Consider the following 10,425-nt stretch of genomic DNA (forward strand, 5'->3'; position numbering starts at 1 on the left):
AACATGAATATCTACATTGTCATAAAATTCTAAATAACTTCAAAAAATATCTTGCCAAAATGGGTTTAACATACATACATCCTCCAAACTATAAACGCTATTACACTATATTCCTGCAGCATATCAACCTCTGGACATTGCTTTGACTTTTTATCCTTTTTTTCTCCTTCAGTAGATTATGCCATAATTATGGGACTCTGAAGGAGAATGTTTACTGGGGAGTGAGAGACAAATTGACCGAGCAGGCGTTAAAGGACAGGATAATTATGGTATGGGAGGAGATATCGGTGGGAGAAATACGAAACAGCATTTCTGCTTGGAAGAAATGGCTTCGTTTAGTCGTGGATGAAGATGGAGGCCACATTGCACATAAACTGAAATAATTGAGTTTTCCTCTGATATTGGATTTTTTTTTTTTTACATGCTGTTTTGAATTTGACAATACTCACATGACTTGCATCCAAACTTTTAGTTATTTTGCAGACTTGCGGATGATACCCTAAGGTTACTGTATGTAAATTTTCAATGAATTCGGTTTCTCTATCATCTGTGCTGTTTTGCTCTGGCGATTAGGTAGTGAGATGGGCACGCAGGCGGCTCAGGCCATAGGGTCGTTCTTCGTCGACAGGAGCAGCGATGGAGCTCGGCAGCCGTCTGAGCGTCTGAGCAGCCCTCTTTAGGAATGCACTGCTCACCTCCCTGGCATGAGGAAGGGGCTAGAAAAGGTGCCCTAAAAATTGCCTGCTCCATATCACCCTGGCCAGCATACCGCGGCTGGCGGGGACCCTACATCAGCGGTCGAAACAAAGAGAAAGAAAAGAAAAAAACAAGGATCGTTCCTCTCACCATTGGTGCTTGGAACATAAGGACTCTCCTGGACAGAGATAACGCGGACAGACCCCAAAGGAGAACAGCACTAGTTGCATCCGAACTCGCCAGATACAACATCGACATCGCAGCCTTGAGTGAGACTCGGCTTGCAGGCGAAGGCGAGCTCTGTGAACGGGGATCTGGTTACACCTTCTTCTGGAGTGGACGAGGAAGCGAAGAGCGACGTGAGGCTGGCGTTGGTTTTGCAGTAAAAACAGCACTTGTCAGCAAGCTAGCTGGAATCCCAAAGGGAGTCAACGATAGGCTTATGACCATGAAACTCCCACTGGCATCTGGCCAGAAGCACCTCACCATTGTCAGTGCCTATGCCCCAACCATGACCAACACGGATGAAGTGAAGGCGAAGTTCTACGAGGACCTTCACTCTGTCATTGCTGCCATCCCTAAAGCAGACAAGCTCATCATTCTTGGGGACTTCAATGCTAGAGTTGGCTCTGACTACATCTCCTGGGATGGAGTGATTGGAGAGCACGGTGTGGGCCACTGCAACCCAAATGGATTGCTTTTGCTTCAGACCTGTGCAGAGCACGAACTGCTGATAACCAACACAGTTTTCTGCCTCCCTACCCGTAACAGGACGTCATGGATGCACCCTCGCTCAAAGCATTGGCATCTGATCGATTATGTCATCGTCAGGAAAAGGGATAGGCAAGATGTACGTGTAACAAAGACCATGTGCGGCGCCGAGTGTTGGACAGACCATCGCCTTGTAGTCTCGAAGCTGAATATTCGAATCCAACCCAAGAGACGCCCCCAAGGCCAGAAGGCTCCAAAACGGCTCAACATCGCTAAGCTGAAAAGCATCACCACCAAACAGTCCTTTGTGGAGCTGCTGGAAGATCGTCTGGAATCCGCCTCTCTGGACAACCAGAATGTGGAATCTGACTGGAGGACCCTGCGTGAGCTGATCTATAGTACAGCTTCAGAGACCCTGGGACCCATGACCAGAAAGCACAAAGACTGGTTTGATGAAAACTGTGATGAAATCAAGCAGCTTCTGGATGAGAAACGCCGTCTGCATCAAGCCCACCTGAGCAACCCAAAGTCCACATCAAAAAAGGATGCATACAATGACATCCGCAGGACTGTTCAGCAAAAGTTACGCCAGATGCAGGATAAGTGGCTGAGTGACAAAGCTGATGAGATCCAGGGATATGCTGACAGGCACGATATGAAGAGGTTCTATGATGCCTTAAAAGAAGTCTACTGCCCCACATCCTCAGGATCATCCCCCCTCCTCAGTGCAGATGGGAATACCTTGATCACCGAGAAGGAAAACATTCTCGAACGATGGGCTGAGCACTTCAACAGTGTCTTAAATCGCCCTTCCTCCATAAATGATGAAGCCATAGACCGTCTCCCACAAGTCCCCACCAACGAAGCACTGGACGATCCGCCAACACTTCTTGAGACCCAGAAAGCAATCCGTCTGCTATCCAGTGGCAAAGCACCTGGCTCAGACTCCATACCAGCAGAGGTCTACAAGGATGGAGGCACTGTGCTGACTGAGAAGCTTCATCAGCTGTACTCACTCATGTGGAAAGAAGAGACGATCCCCCAGGATTTCAAAGATGCATCTATCATTCACTTGTACAAGCGAAAGGGGAACCGGCAAGCCTGTGATAACCATCGGGGCATTTCCTTGCTCTCCATCGCAGGCAAGATACTTGCCAGGATCCTACTTAACCGCCTCACAGCACACCTTGACCAAGGTCATTTGCCTGAGAGCCAATGTGGATTCCGGAAAGAGCGCGGAACCACTGACATGGTGTTTGCTGCAAGGCAGCTGCAAGAGAAATGTCAGGAGCAAAATGCTGATCTGTTCTCCACCTATATCGACCTCACTAAGGCCTTCGACACCGTGAGTAGAGAGGGACTGTGGAAGATCATGGCCAAGTACGGATGCCCTCGGAAATTTATTTCCTTGGTCAGCCAATTCCATGAAGGCATGCAGGCTCGAGTCCAGGACAATGGTGAAACATCTGCTCCTTTTGCTGTCACAAATGGTGTCAAGCAAGGCTGCGTCCTGGCTCCAACGCTGTTCAGCCTCATGTTCTCTGCAATGCTTACTGATGCCTTCAGAGATGGCGATGTTGGAATCGGCCTAAAGTACCGAACAGATGGCAAGCTGTTTAACCTCAGAAGGCTTCAAGCAAAAACGAAGGTCATGACAGACATCATCAGAGACTTTTTGTTTGCTGATGATTGTGCCCTCAACGCTGGATCTGAAGCTGACATGCAACTCAGCGTCGACAAGTTTGCCACTGCCAGCAGGAACTTCGGCCTTACCATCAGCACGAGGAAAACTGAAGTTCTCCATCAGCCAGCCCCAGGGAAACCCTACGTTGAGCCCAACATCACAGTCAACGGTCAGAGACTCAGTGCGGTGGAGCGGTTCACATACCTTGGCAGCACACTGTCACGAAATGTGACAATCGACGATGAAGTGAACGTCAGGATTGCAAGAGCAAGCGCAGCTTTTGGTAGACTCAATGCAAATGTCTGGAACAGAAGAGGCATTAGTCTTGAGACCAAGCTAAAGGTCTACAGAGCAGTAGTTCTCCCCACACTACTGTACGCCTGCGAAACTTGGACAGTGTACCAACGACATGCCAAGAAGCTGAACCACTTCCACACAACATGCCTCAGGAAGCTACTGAACATCAAGTGGCAAGACAAGACCCCTGACACAGAGGTGCTCGCAAAAGCCACCCTTCCCAGCATCTTCACCATCCTGATGCAGTCCCAGCTTCGCTGGGCTGGACACGTGGCGCGCATGCCAGACCATCGGCTGCCCAAAAGGCTCTTCTATGGCGAGCTGCAACAAGGGAAGAGATCACACGGAGGTCAGAAGAAGCGCTTCAGAGATACTCTGAAAGTCTCTCTGAAAGCGTTTGATATCAACCCTGACTCCTGGGAGGAATCTGCAGTGGACCGTGACAAATGGCGCGCTGCTGTGCACAAAGGCGCCAGGTTGTGCGAGGCCAACAGGACTGCTGCAGCTGTTCAGGAGAGGCAGGCCAGAAAGTCACGGGCAAACAAGCTCCCTGACAATGATATGCCTGTCTTTGTCTGCCCCAACTGTCAGCGGACATTTCGTGCGCAGATTGGACTATTCAGCCATCTGCGCACTCACAGATAGATTCATGAGCATCCTTCCCCCCACCCCACCACCACCCTCCCCCCATCCCCCATCCCCCATCTCGATGACAACGATGGTCATCATCGATCTCGATGGACACACCACCACCACCACCTGCCCATTCTGCAGTATTATTTGTCTATATGGTCTTCATATATATTTTTTGTTTCTTTGGCTTTTAAGTGTTTTCCTTTGTGTGTGTGTGTGTGTGTGTGTGTGTGTGTGTTTGTGTGTGTGTGTGTTTGTTGGTTGTTTTTTTTAATAAATACTTTTTCACGATTTTTTGTAATCTGGGGATGATAAATTAAGCGGAGGGGTTGGCGTCCTCTGCATGGCCTAGTCTTATTTGCCATAAGGAGCGAAATGGTTGGGATACTGTGTCATGATCTTTGTTGATTAGTCAAGCTCGCTTCCTGTTATACGAAATTTTTTTTCCTAACATACTTACCGTGACCTACCAGTGCAGACTTCTGCAGGGTGTCTGATTCCTGTCCCGTGCAAACTACTACCTGCCTATGCAGAGAAAACTAAAGTAGCTACAGCCAATAACCTCCTGGAAGTAGGCTACCTCTCCTCTGTACGTGCCTGTGATCACACTGATTGGCCTTCGAGATGACTTGCTAATCTCGTTAGAGTGGTCAAGGTGTCAACCGATGAACAAGTATCGAGCCTTTCCAATCAAAGCGAGGAATGGAAATGCGTACCCTGTGGGGTTTCCTAAAGTCAGCTAGAGGGCAGACAGTTTATTATGAGAGCCTCAAGAAATGTATGAGGGCAGGCAGAGGCTGAACCTCAATGCAAGGAGGTGCACGTGGCCTGAACCTATGAGTCAACATCGGTTGTGGGCCAAATGGGAAAGAGATAATTGTGTTTGAAGGGATCTGCGTCTCCAAACAGAAGCAGCCCACCAGGATGTTCGGCTTGCCTGAGGCGTGACCGTCAGATCTGTAGAGCTCCTCCATGTGAGCTGACAGGTGATGGGTGCGCCCCCCTTCCTTTTTTTTTATAGCTGCAAAAGGCGACAATGGCTTGTTGGCTGATTACAGAATGGCAGGCATTATGTTACAAGAGACTTGAAGACTTGGTGGCTTCTCTGCCCGGGTGTGGTATGTTGGATCAACATGCGGAATGTCGTAGGCAGTCAATAAGTGGGTTGGATCAGGCTGTGGGAGTGTGCTTCTGGTGACTCTAGGCCATGGAGTCTCTTTTTGTGGTGGGGTTCCTAATGGAAGAGGTGGTCTCCATGAGGAAAGTTTGTACTGAAGGCACTAACTGAGAAATGGGACTAGATCCATGACTGACGTCTGGACCTGTGTGGTTTGCTTGAAAGTCTGGGATGGAGCTGTGAGGGGCATTTGGGACAGAATGGCTGTAAATCTGCTGTACTAGCCATTGAAGGGCACAAATCAGCTTGAGTAAAACAGGAAACGGCTGTTGTGTGCTTGAGGTATGAAGGTGGTCACCAAGTATGTTCTGCTGAAATGTAAAGAAGCCAGACGGATGCAACGTGGTCTTGTGGGGCAACCGTGTGCCTGAAAGACATGGTGCTTGCTGCAGAGGACCCGATAGTCGGCGAAAAGGATGGTGGCTTCAGAGCACATATCCCCTGGTGTGACGTTTCCTCGCTGTAAAGGGAGGAGTGTCATGCTGCATGTTGGAGTCCATGGTTCAATGCCACCGCAACCGACACGGGTGAATACAGCCACAAGGGGAATAATTATAACGTACTTAGTGCCGTGGGCATCCCTACCCGAATCAGTCGCCATTGGATGCGAGATGGTCAGGGCATGTGGCATGACAGCACCATAAGCCAGTGTCACGGACGTCGTGGACGAATATTGAGGGGGTGGCAAATCCGTCAGCTTGCCATGGGATGTGTGTCCCCCTGTTGCTTAACGGTGGTCCAACCTTGCGAATTGCTCCTGCAAGAGGACTGACCGTCAGCTTTTGTGTGTCGACAGATAAAGGGATAGACAAGATCAGCCCGAGCACTGCCGAGTGGCAGGAACGAGTTATAAAGAAGCACTCCGACGTGGAAGTGTCAATATTAGTCTGGGTAACAGCAGAATCCAGCAATGGGCCAGAAGAAACCAGCACTGCCGAAGTTCAATGGGCCGTGCATGCACCTGCTCTGTGGTCAAGGGGCGGTACAGGCACAAGGGAGGTAACTGCAGCGTTCACTGGCACGGGCGTCGAAGCGGAAGTTGCCTCCCTTGAATTCGATGTTGCGGACAAGGGGAAGGTGCACATGTATGGGTTTGTGTCCCCTTGTGGTTCACCTTCCTCCTTACCCAGAGGGAGGGCATCCTGACTCACCTCAGTCGCCACTGAATGTGAGACGGTCAGGGTATGCCACATGCGGGACACGGATACGTTGTCTGGCCGCCATCACGGACGAAAAACATACCGGATCGAGTGTGCTGAGCAGCAGACTTATGTCCATGTTGGTTCCCCATAGGGAACGTATGTGCATTGAAAATTTGGGCATCGGGAAAGAGACAAGAGGAAGGTGACTTGTGCACTGCCGACTGGCAGGGCCAAGAAAATGCGGAGCGCGGACGCCAATCAATCGAGTTAAAAAAATAAACAGCACAACTGACCTTTGTGTGGGTAAACAAACCCAGAAATGGCACCGGAGGAGTTGTAGGAGATGGTTGTGGTCTGGTGTCAACCAGAGGGAGTGGAAGAGGCATGGAAAAGCCGCAAGGCTTAATTTCTGCCCCAAATACTGTACCTGTACCTGTACCTGTTCGAGTCATATTTGTTGTTGCACGCTCTCGAACTCGGCTGACAGGTTGTTTAGATAAGACTCCTGCAGTCGCAGCAGTGTGTGCCAGCGTCAAGAAAAATGTAAAACAAAACCAAAGCTGGTGTTGCCGGCCGCAATTCATAGCCACGATTCAACTTTTCAGGCTTTATAGTTTGGCTGCTATCGTGGCTGCCATGCTGTTTACAGAACCATAGTAACGGTTGTTCTGGCGATTCCGAAATAAGATTTTGCTATGCTCATTGCTGCTGTAATATTGTGGAAAATTTTATAAAGTACAAAGTAATCAAATAAAATATAATGATGGTCATCTATTTTAATTTGATCAAAATTCGTCATTGCTGCCAAAAAAGGACCAAAATCATATTCCGATACTGTATAGAGATTATTACTATCCTGCAATCCCTTTCTTTCACATTGACAGTGTGCTCGGGCCATAGACATATAGTGTAGATGTGAAACATATACCTCAGTGGTCCAGGCTGGCATTGGATTTCTGTTCTCAGTCAAGGCCGACGAGATCATGTCGTGCATTCCAAACTCAAATAGCTTCTCTTTTTTTTCTTGATTATTGCAGGAAAATATACAAATAAGATGTCGTAGAAAATTGTACTCAAACCTGGTCTGACTTGTTAATTGAGAAAAAGTTCATGAAAGCAAAAGCTGCACGGGATTTACAAATCGAGGAAAACTGCTCATTAAAAGAAATATTAGTAACATACACAACACAAAATATATTCACTTCATGGAAGTGTTATCTGTTGAATATGTTCTTTATGGTTTGTGCCAAAGTCGTTCATGCAGATTTTGAACACCTCCAGAGGACTAAAAACAGTGCCATAAAATGGTACTGCCCAAAATGTATGGAAGAATTGACACAGGCATCAGATCCCAATGACAAACTGGCTCAAACCGAAGCCAAGGTAAAAACTGATAAAAATTGTTGAAACTCTGCAGACACAGAATCAGATGATTCTGAGCATGTTGCAGAGTACAGGAGGAAGCATCAATGAGCAAATTAAGGCTCAGATTCAAGAATACTTTGAAGAGGAGAAAGAAAGGGACATGCGAAAGAACAATTTGGTCATTTTCAATGTTGATGAAAATGATTTCACTGGGGAAAAAGAAAGGGAAACGGATGGGGCACTTATGAAGGAAGTGTGCCAGGAGATTTGCCCTGATGTGGCACCAAAACTAGCAGAATTTAAGGTCATGTGTCTGGGAAGAAAGCCTGAGAAAAATTCTGCCAGGAAGCCCAGACTAATCAAAATAATTTTCCCTGATGTTAGTTCCAAAGAGATGGTCCTTAACAAATCAAAACACCTCAGAAACCATGAGAAACAGTCTTTCCGCAAAATGGTTATTGTACCAGATAAGACCAAAAAACAAAGAGAAGGTGACAAAAAACTGTACATGGAGATGAAAAGGCAGAGGGAAGAGGAGGGACTGGATGTCATCATCAGAAATGGCAAAATCATTCCCAGACCCAAACCCGGCCATGATGAAAATGACAGAGCTAGTAACACTGGGGTGCCAAGTTCAGAGCACTGACTCAAGAATACCAAAAGAAATGCTGTAAATAATGTAAATAGTGCAAATAAAAAAGATCTGAAAGTTACAAATAACAAGAGCAATGGTAATGTAAGGGGTGATAGTTACAGTCCTGAAGGTCTGAAGTTTTTATTATTAAACGCTGATAGTAATGGAAACAAATAACAAGAACTGAATGCCTTGGCTTGGGATTTAAATCCTGACAAGTCATTATTGCAATTACTGAACTGAAGCCAAAGACCCTGAGACCTGACTGTGGATGAGAACCTGTAATTGATGGATATGTTTTATATACAATGAGGCTGGGCGGGGGGGAGGGGGGGGGTGGGGGGGGTGTCCATCGAGATCGATGATGACCATCGTTGTCATCCAGCTGGGGGATGGGGGGGAGGGTGGTGAGGGGGGGTGGGGGGGGTGATGCTCATGAATCTATCTGTGAATGCACAGATGGCTTAAAAGTCCAATCTGCGCACGAAATGTTTGCTGACAGTTGGGGCAGACAAAGACAGGCATATCATTGTCAGGGAGCTTGTTTGCCCGTGACTTTCTGGCCTGCCTCTCCTGAACAGCTGCAGCAGTCCTGTTGGCCTCGCACAACTTGGCGCCTTTGTGCACAGCACCGCGCCATTTGTCACGGTCCACTGCAGATTCCTCCCAGGAGTCAGGGTTGATATCAAACACTTTCAGAGAGACTTTCAGAGTATCTCTGAAGCACTTCTTCTGACCTCCATGTGATCTCTTCCCTTGTTGCAGCTTGCCATAGAAGAGCCTTTTGGGCAGCTGATGGTCTGGCATGCGCGCCACGTGTCCAGCCCAACGAAGCTGGGACTGCATCAGAATGGTGAAGATGCTGAGAAGGGTGGCTTTTGCAAGCACCTCCGTGTCTGGGGTCCTGTCTTGCCACTTGATGCTCAGTAGCTTCCTGAGGCATGTTGTGTGGAAGTGGTTCAGTTTCTTGGCATGTCGTTGGTACACTGTCGAAGTTTCATAGGCGTACAGTAGTGTGGGGAGAACTACTGCTCTGTAGACCTTTAGCTTGGTCTCAAGACCAATGCCTCTTCTGTTCCAGACATTTGCATAGAGTCTACCAAAGGTTGCGCTTGCTCTTGCAATCCTGACGTTCACTTCATCGTCGATGGTCGCATTTCGTGACAGTATGTGAACCGCTCCACCGCACTGAGTCTCTGACCGTTGACTGTGATGTTGGGCTCAACGTGAGGTTTCCCTGAGGCTGGCTGATGGAGAACTTCAGTTTTCCTCGTGCTGATGGTAAGGCCGAAGTTCCTGCTGGCAGTGGCTGGCTTATTTGCAATGACAAATTTGAATGTGGTGCATAATACACAGCTGGAAGAAGTCTTCAGTCCCCCTGTCTTTTGCTCCATTGCACTTGAAAATGAGGAATTAAAAGTTGGAGTTGCATATAGATCTTCCAGTAGTTCATTAGAAGAAAATAAGAAATTAATAAAATGTGTATCGCTGTTTTTTGAAGGCACAGGTAAGAAAGTGTTGATGGGTGATTTTAATTATCCAGATATCGATTGGGAACACGTTTGATGGAGCTTTCAGAGCCTTCTGTGATGTCTATCTCCACTGATTAACAGAGGAATTTCACCAAACATTTGTGCATATTTCAGGAGGTGGACAACCACTGACTGGAAACGTGTGTACCAAACACATAGACCATCCTGCTTCAAAATTTCTTAAAGTATTGCAAGATAATTTTGTGGTACAGTTTGTTATGGAACCAACACATTTTCATGGTAATCAAACAGCAAATATTTTGGATTTGGTTTTAGCAAACTGAGATGACTTGGTTTATAACGTTTTATATTATCCCCCTATACTGGCTGTAGGTAAAAGTCACCACTCTAGTATTACTTTTGAAGTTGATCTTGGTCTTTCACTACCTGATAAGTCGAAAGGCAGACGCTTTTATATATATATATATATATATATATACACATATATATATAAAGGTGATTATGAGAAAATGAGGCATGCATTGGATGACATAAATTGGAAAGACTTTGGAACTCAGATCTGTGGATGAGTGTTGGTCTTGCATTACTGATAA

Source organism: Babylonia areolata, chromosome 8 (genome assembly GCF_041734735.1).
Source record: "Babylonia areolata isolate BAREFJ2019XMU chromosome 8, ASM4173473v1, whole genome shotgun sequence".
In the NCBI taxonomy this organism is placed as follows: domain Eukaryota; kingdom Metazoa; phylum Mollusca; class Gastropoda; order Neogastropoda; family Buccinidae; genus Babylonia; species Babylonia areolata.